The sequence below is a fragment of the Hevea brasiliensis genome, chromosome 11 (assembly GCF_030052815.1).
Source record: "Hevea brasiliensis isolate MT/VB/25A 57/8 chromosome 11, ASM3005281v1, whole genome shotgun sequence".
NCBI classification, from domain to species: domain Eukaryota; kingdom Viridiplantae; phylum Streptophyta; class Magnoliopsida; order Malpighiales; family Euphorbiaceae; genus Hevea; species Hevea brasiliensis.
The window spans coordinates 98,772,480-98,780,206 of record NC_079503.1 but is presented as its reverse complement, the minus strand read 5'-3'; positions in this window follow the sequence as shown (position 1 = coordinate 98,780,206).

The following is a 7,727-nucleotide window of genomic DNA, read 5'->3' as shown; positions in this document are numbered from 1 at the left end:
AGACACCAGTACAGCCTCCCCCAGTCACATTTTAGCAAATGGCTGAATTCTTTAGATATATGGTAGGAGTCATGCCGCCACTACCACCTCCACATCCAACATCTCATTTGGAGAAACTCAGGAAGTTTGGAGCGGTGGATTTTCTGGGAAAAAGGGAAGATGATTCTATCACAGTTAAAAATTGGTTGGACAAAATCAGAAGAGTTTTGAAACAACTTTACTGTACTCGAAGCAGAGTTTGGAAGCTACTGTATCACTACTGCAAGATGATGCATACCAATGGTGGGATATAGTGACTAGTGAGGTGCCATTAGAGCAAGTAACTTGGGATTTCTTTCTCACTGAGTTCAAAAAGAAGTATGTGGGCAGTGTATACCTGGAAGAGAGAAGAAGGGAATTTATTACTCTACGACAAAGACAGCTGACAGTGGCTGAATATGAAAGAGAATTTGTCAGACTAAGCCGCTATGGGAGAGAAATAGTCCCTAATGAAGTCAAGAGATGCAGGAGATTTGAGGAAGGGCTCAATGATAATATTAAAATAATGATTACAGCTTTAGGGATTACTGACTTTGCCAAGTTAGTTGAAGCTGCACTGAAAGTAGAGAGAGTCAGAGTAAGTGAATAGAGCAGGAAAGATAGGCAACGTAAAAGAGAAGTCGGACCAGGGCAGTCCAGTATATCAACTGATAATAAAAAGGTTAAAGGTTCACAAGACCAAACACAGAGTCAGAGAAATCAGTTTGGAATATCTGTGGTTAGCTCTTCGGACACAGTAACAAGGGGATCAGCCCCAATGCTAGAATGTATGCATTGTGGTAAGAGACACAGAGGAGAATGTCGATTGTTAAAGGGAAAGTATGGAGCTATGGATCATTTTATAAGAGATTGCCTCGAGAGGAGTGACTTAACAGCTCCAGTACAAGCTAATGGACCTGCCCCCACAATGCAAAAGGGTAGAAGATCTGGTAAATTAGAGACGGCTGAAATTTCACAGAAGGCTATTTCTGAAACGGTCGAAAGACCGAAAGTCAGAGTGACACCAAAAGTTTATCCCATGGAAGCTAGAGAGGAGCCAGACCTAGACATTAATAAAACAACATAAGGAAATGAAGAAGCAAGGAAATAACAGACACATTAGGTAAATATACTATATTATCTATAAAGAAAGAAATTCAAATTCAAATGGATAAATCTGAATAAGATATTCTAGTTATTAACCATTATACCACAGTATGATGGGAAATAGGATCTGGTTTCTGAAAAATTGACCCGAGATGGGAGATATTGTTATTAACTGAAAAAATTAGAGTGGATTTTAAGACGATAGTTGTAACACCCCCGTTTACATAGCCTGGTAGATTTCACTATTCCAGTGACCGGTGTCGGTCCGGACAATTAAGGGGATTAGAACCACACTTAAGACAACTAGATAAGCCACAAACACAAATAATTAGTAATGTTCAATTAGTTAAGTATAAATAAGAAAAACAGAACAGAAGAAGTTAAACGAGCCGAGAGTCACAGCGATGGGTGACCTCCTCGGGAACGACTGCGAAGTCGTTTTAAACTCAAATTTCGAATCGTAAAAAGTGACGCTGCGGTCCTTAGGACCCTTATGAACACAGTGGAAAAGAGAAAATCATGAAAAAAAACTGTTAAGTCAGTCAAATAATTAGGTCAGGGAGCCGGAAGAAATATGAAATTATTTACAAACTGGGATGAACCAGCGAAGGGCAATTTGGTCAATTGACCCCGAGAGCTGACTCCTGACCTAACTGTCAAATAAAATCGGAGAAAAGAAAATTTCGGAATCGAGAATTAAATTAAAGAACTAATAGAAAAAAAAAAGAAGAGAAAATGAAAAAGTTAAAAAGGTGTAGGAAGATGACATCATGCATGATGCCATAAGTCATATAATTAATAAATTAATTAAATAGATTAATTGTTGTCTTCCATAAGGATGAAAACATAAAAGAAAAGAAAAAAAAAATCATTCTTCTTCTTCAAAAACGTGCATCTTTCCTCTCTCTCTCTTTTCTCCTTAGTTTCCTCCATAGCCATGAAATTCAAGCTTTCAAAGCTTGAATCAACCCCATAAACTCCCCAAAAATTCTACTAAATTATGATTAAGCTTTGTTTGGGCTACTAGAAGAGGAGATTGAAGAAGCAAGAAAGAAGAAAAAAGAGAAGAAAATTAGTGATTGGAAAATCAAACAAAGGTTAGTATATAAATTTAAATTCTTTTACTAAATTTCTATGTTCTTAGTTTAATTAACTTAGAAAGTAACTTAAAATGAAACAAAGATAATTGTGAGGGATCAAAGCTGAATTTAGGCTAGCTAGGGTTTGATGTGTGTGCATGAATTTGATGGACTTAAAGGTGTATATGAGCTTGATAGAGTTAAAGAAGCATGTATATAGGCATTGGATTGGTTAAATGAAACAATTAGTGAGATTAGGGTTTGAATGTTAGGGTTTGTGAACCAAATTTTGGAGAAATGCATAAATGATATCTTTGATCAATTGCGGACTGAAAAATTGTAACACCCTCACTGTAGCAATTCCGCACAGTCTACTGTTCCGGTGACCAGTGTCGGTCCGGACAGCTAGAACGTCCGGAAAAATATTTAAACTAAGGTAAAGAACCATAATTAACTCAAATATTAATAAGAAAAATTTAGGAAAAATTTTAGAAATAAAATACAACCAAGTCAAATGAGCTGGTGCCCAAGCGATGGGTAACCAGAGGGAAGTTGCGGTCTCGCAACGAGGAGCCCTAGACCCGGGGGAAAAATTATAAAATAATTTTTGGGACTCCAGAGAAGGGTCATTGAGGTTCCTATGGCATTAGAATGCTAAGAAAATATTTAGAAAAATTTTCCAATCGGTACAGACAATTTTGACCCGTTAAGCCAAACGGAGGGCATTTTGGTCATTTCGCCTTCAGAGGTGATTTTTGGCCGACTTGTCCAGTTAAGTAAATAATTAATATGACATAAAATATGAATAAACATTACTAGAAATTAAATTGAAATTGAGTAGTGAAGAAAAGAAAAGAAAAATCAAAGAAAAGCTCATTTATGACATCTTGATGATGTCATTTATAAATTATGACCAATCACAATTAAGCCATCATTTGACTAACTAATAAAGAGACTAAATGAAGACCAAATAACCAAAAATTACAGCAGCCATTCTTCTTCTTCTTCACCAAAACGTGACTTCTCCCCATCTCCCTCCATTGATGCACTCACCCAAGCTCCAAAACCTAGCCAATTACACCATAAAACCCCTATATGCCTTCATAAAACTTTGTCCTCACACCTAGAGCAAGCTTTGGACAGAAAAAAGAAAGGAAGAAAGTGAAGTTTTGAAGTCTTAGAAGTGGCTCCATTCAAGGTTAGTGCACATATATATTTAAAACACATTAATTCCATGTTAGAGATGTGTAATAGGTAAGAAATTGTGGAATAAATGAACCAAACCCATGTGTATGAATGCCATGAATTTCAGCAGCCATATTGAAGGAATAGAAATGAGGGTTTTGTTGGACTTAGAGTGGATTAGAAATGATGTTTAAGATACATATACACAAGGATAATAAATTGGTATGCTAACTAAGGCATCTTGTAGAAAACATAAGGTGAAGCTAGGCTTTTGGGGGAGTGAAAATTGACTTGGCTTAGGAAATTGTTAGAGCACATTTTAATGGTCAATTAGTGACCATCTTAGGTAAGTTGACCATAAAATGGACTGAAAAATAGGATTGCAAAGTGAAGTTGCAGGCTGCCCTAGGACAGCTGCAGATGGACTGAAAATTCAGTCCACTTGCACTGCCATAACTTGGGCTGTGTTGGTCCAATTGGTGTTTGGCCAATTGGACATGAAACTAGGCTTATAATGGCACATTTTTGCTGAAGAAACCATGCCCAAAAGACCAAAGCAAGAGGACCAAAACTTGGCCCCAATCCGGACACCCTGCAACAGCCCCTGCAGAATTGACCAAATGAACAGTAACTGTTCATTTGGCCATAACTCACTGTAGATTTGGTTAATTGACCTGAAAGTTTTACAGCAACAAGATAAGATATAGACAAACAACTTTCATGAAGAAACCTACCCCAAATAATGCCATTAACCCATTCAAATGATTGGAAAAAGTTAAGTTATCAAACCTGCAACTCTGCAAATTTACATCTGAACAGTAATGTTTGGATGACTATAACTCCCTCTAGAAAACTCGGATTTAGGCGATTCTTGAACCGATGGAAACCTAAGGTATGGTAGAACATGTCATATGAAGAAAGTTAGACCAAATTATGAACTTAACTTGGTCAAATTACTAACCAAAGTTGGACCAAAATCTGTCAAAACCCAAAATTTCAGCATGAGCAGTATATGTGAACAGTAAACTTATTTTGGCCATAACTTGAGCTACAAAACTCCAAATGGAGTGATTCAAAAAAAGAAATTCAATTAGACAAAATAAGGAACAACTTTCATGTTTACCATTTCCTCAAATTCCCACTGTAGAAATATCAAATGGAACAATAAAAATGAAGCACCAAATCTGAAAATTTTGTTCAATTAGCATTAAGCTTATAAATGGTATTGGCAACCAATACCAACAAGTTTTAAATACAAAATGTGGTATGTTTGGGGTGTTAAAATCAATACACCTATTTTCTATCCAAAAGTCAACATTTTTGTTGACCAATGAGGTGAATAGTGACACCAAAACCAAAAATTGGCAATTTTACCAAAATGACCTAAGCTTTGAGAAAGTGACCAAAACCAACAAGTTTTGAATATAAAATGTGGTATGTTGGGAGTACTAAAACCAATGTACCTATTGTTCATGCAAAAGTCAACATTTTAGTTGACTAATGAAATGAATAGTGACATGAAAACTTGAAATTTAAAAATTGTGAAACTTAAAAATGCAAAATGCCCTAGTAGGCATAATGTGATTGGTTTGGATAGTTTGGCATGCCAATAGGGTATTGTTTTAGCAGTACTGCGAAAGGAAAGGCTTTATGCCGTATTCATGCCTTTATGCCCGTATTCATGGCTTTTATGCCCGTATTCATGGCTTTTATGCCAATTATGTGATATCATGGCTTTTTAGCCATACTGATTGCATACATGGTTGACGTTCTGCGTCCCATGGTATGACGGCCCGAGGCACCGCGGTGTGCAGTGCCAACGACCCGTTATCCAGTCCAGTCGTCCAGTATAGGTTACTTGGGCATGGAAAAGTATAACTGTGATTGAACTGATTATTAAAGAAAATACGAAAATTAAGTATCAGGAATGATTACAAAAACACAAAGAAGCTCAATATCATGAAGAAAATAATTAACGAAATGCAAGAAGAAGTTAATATCATGAAACATGATTAGCCCTCGACTACACAATAAGTTAGTAATTATTCATTTCTTATGAACACAATAGCAAGGAAATTATTATTTTTATGTGTATATTATATTTTCTTATATTATTGGCACCACTAAGCTTTATGCTTAGCGCGTCGCTTTGCAACGTGTGCGAAAGATTTGGACAGAGGGCCCAGTAGACCACAGTTGGGTAAGGCCGTTCACGATTACGCATAGTGTCCGTGTCACCTCAACCTGCGATTGCATTGGTAGGACACTAGGTGTCATTTTGGCATTCTGTAATAAATTTTGATTTTCTCATATGTAATAAAACTTATGTAATGTATTTTGATTTTCATGTAAATAATGCAAATTTGTGTTTGTAAATGGAAAAGTGAATATTGATCTGTGATTGTTACATGACTATCAAATGAGATGAACGATTGAAAATTGAAATTGAGAAATGAATGGTTGACAAATGTTGAGATGATGATTATTGGAGTTTGAGAGTAATTGAATATGAATATATGAATATTGGAAGTGTTTTTCACAGGTTCCGAAGAACTGTTTTCCCCATTTTTAGCCGGTACTCCGCCGGATTTTCTTTAAAATTTTCGGAACCTTAAATAAATTATAATTTCGATAAATGGCTTAAATAAATTATATTTCACAAGTTATATTCAAAAGGAAGAATAAAAATGAATTAAGATAAAATAGAGTGCTCGGCTGAGTGGTATAACTTGCTCGGCTACACTGTAGTCGGGTAAGGGGTGTCACATTTAGTGGTATAAATGTACTATTTGATTCCGGCTCTACTTGTTTATATGCTAATGATAAAATTATATGTTCAACTGCTATTCCCTTGTATGGAGATAAATTTTAATGTGTTAGTAATTAGTCTTTTAGGATAAGAATTGCGATAATAAGCATGATTGGAATTAATTTTGAAAAAGTTTCTAGTGAGGGACATCTCCTAGACTATGATAAATTATAAATTTAATTAGTAAGCCTAATTAGGTAAGGCAAGAGGACCTAAAAGTAAGTTGTAGTAATATATCTGCCCTAAATGGAAGTAAAGGTATTACTGTTGATAGATGTCAGTAAGTACCATAATCAAAATAAATTTAAGATATTAGTGGATTTGAAAGAAATAAAATATAGGGAAGTTTGCTCTATTGGGATGTATCATAGTAACTATGCAATATTCTTGATGTTGGTGCTGTAAGCTGCAGATTACAGTATTGACTTGAGATTTATTGTGTAGAGCTACGTACTACCCAATAGTACATAAGGATAAGAATAGTTATAAATGATTTTCGCTTTTGTACAAATATACCAGAATAGAGTTCTATTACTAGAACTGAGTTTGAAAATCCTAATTCAGGATTTAAAACTCTATGATTAGAATATCAAAATATCATGGTTGCAAGGTAGTGAGAGTTAAAGACTCCGTTACCCTAGCACGAATTACAATACATCAAGAATTGTTATGGGACTAGAGATTTTAGCATGGTAAAAATTTAAAAATAACACCTATAGGACTAAGTCATCCAGTCTCCGATATGGGGTTTATAGTTGTTCTGGTATTGCAATGGATCTTTTGCTCAAAGTTTAGTAAGGAACAGTATTCTATTTGTGTAACGGTAAGACACAAAATATAATTTTGTTTCCCTAGAAGAGACAGGATGCTATGGATGACAATTATAACTTATAAAACAGTTAAGAAATGATATTCTATTGATAACAGTAATTTGATAGGAACAAGTTGGCCAGGTATTCTTTAGGAAGAGTTGTGGGAGTAAAAATTAGAATAGTTAGTGCGAATGTAATAAAGAAACATTATGAATATTAGTTAAAGTATTGACTAGAATGGTCAGAGGACCAAATCAAGTAATATTGAAGTATAGTGGATTTATTAGGGACGATAAGAGGTACTAAATTACGACTCGACAGCCAAGTTAAGGAAGAAGATAAGATTGAGGAATAAAATAATTAAAGTTAAGTTGTAGAATGAAAAGAAACAAATAGAACAGTAAGAAATGAGAAAAACACTAGATGAGAATTTGCCACCAGGGCAAACAACTTACTTAAGACGCGTAATGATATCCCGAACTATTTTATCAAGGAGGAAATAAGTTAAACAAAAGCAAACAAGATAGTGCAGAATGACACATAGGCCTTGGTCATAAATGGAGATAGTAAGATAATGGTTATGGACCTATGGCCAAGAAAGAGATAAGCAGTTCATATACGACCAACAAGGTCATTTAAGAAAAAAAAAGACTATAAAGGAAAATAATTGTTAAAACAACAACAAGAAAGACTAAAATATTCTAAACTAAACTGAAG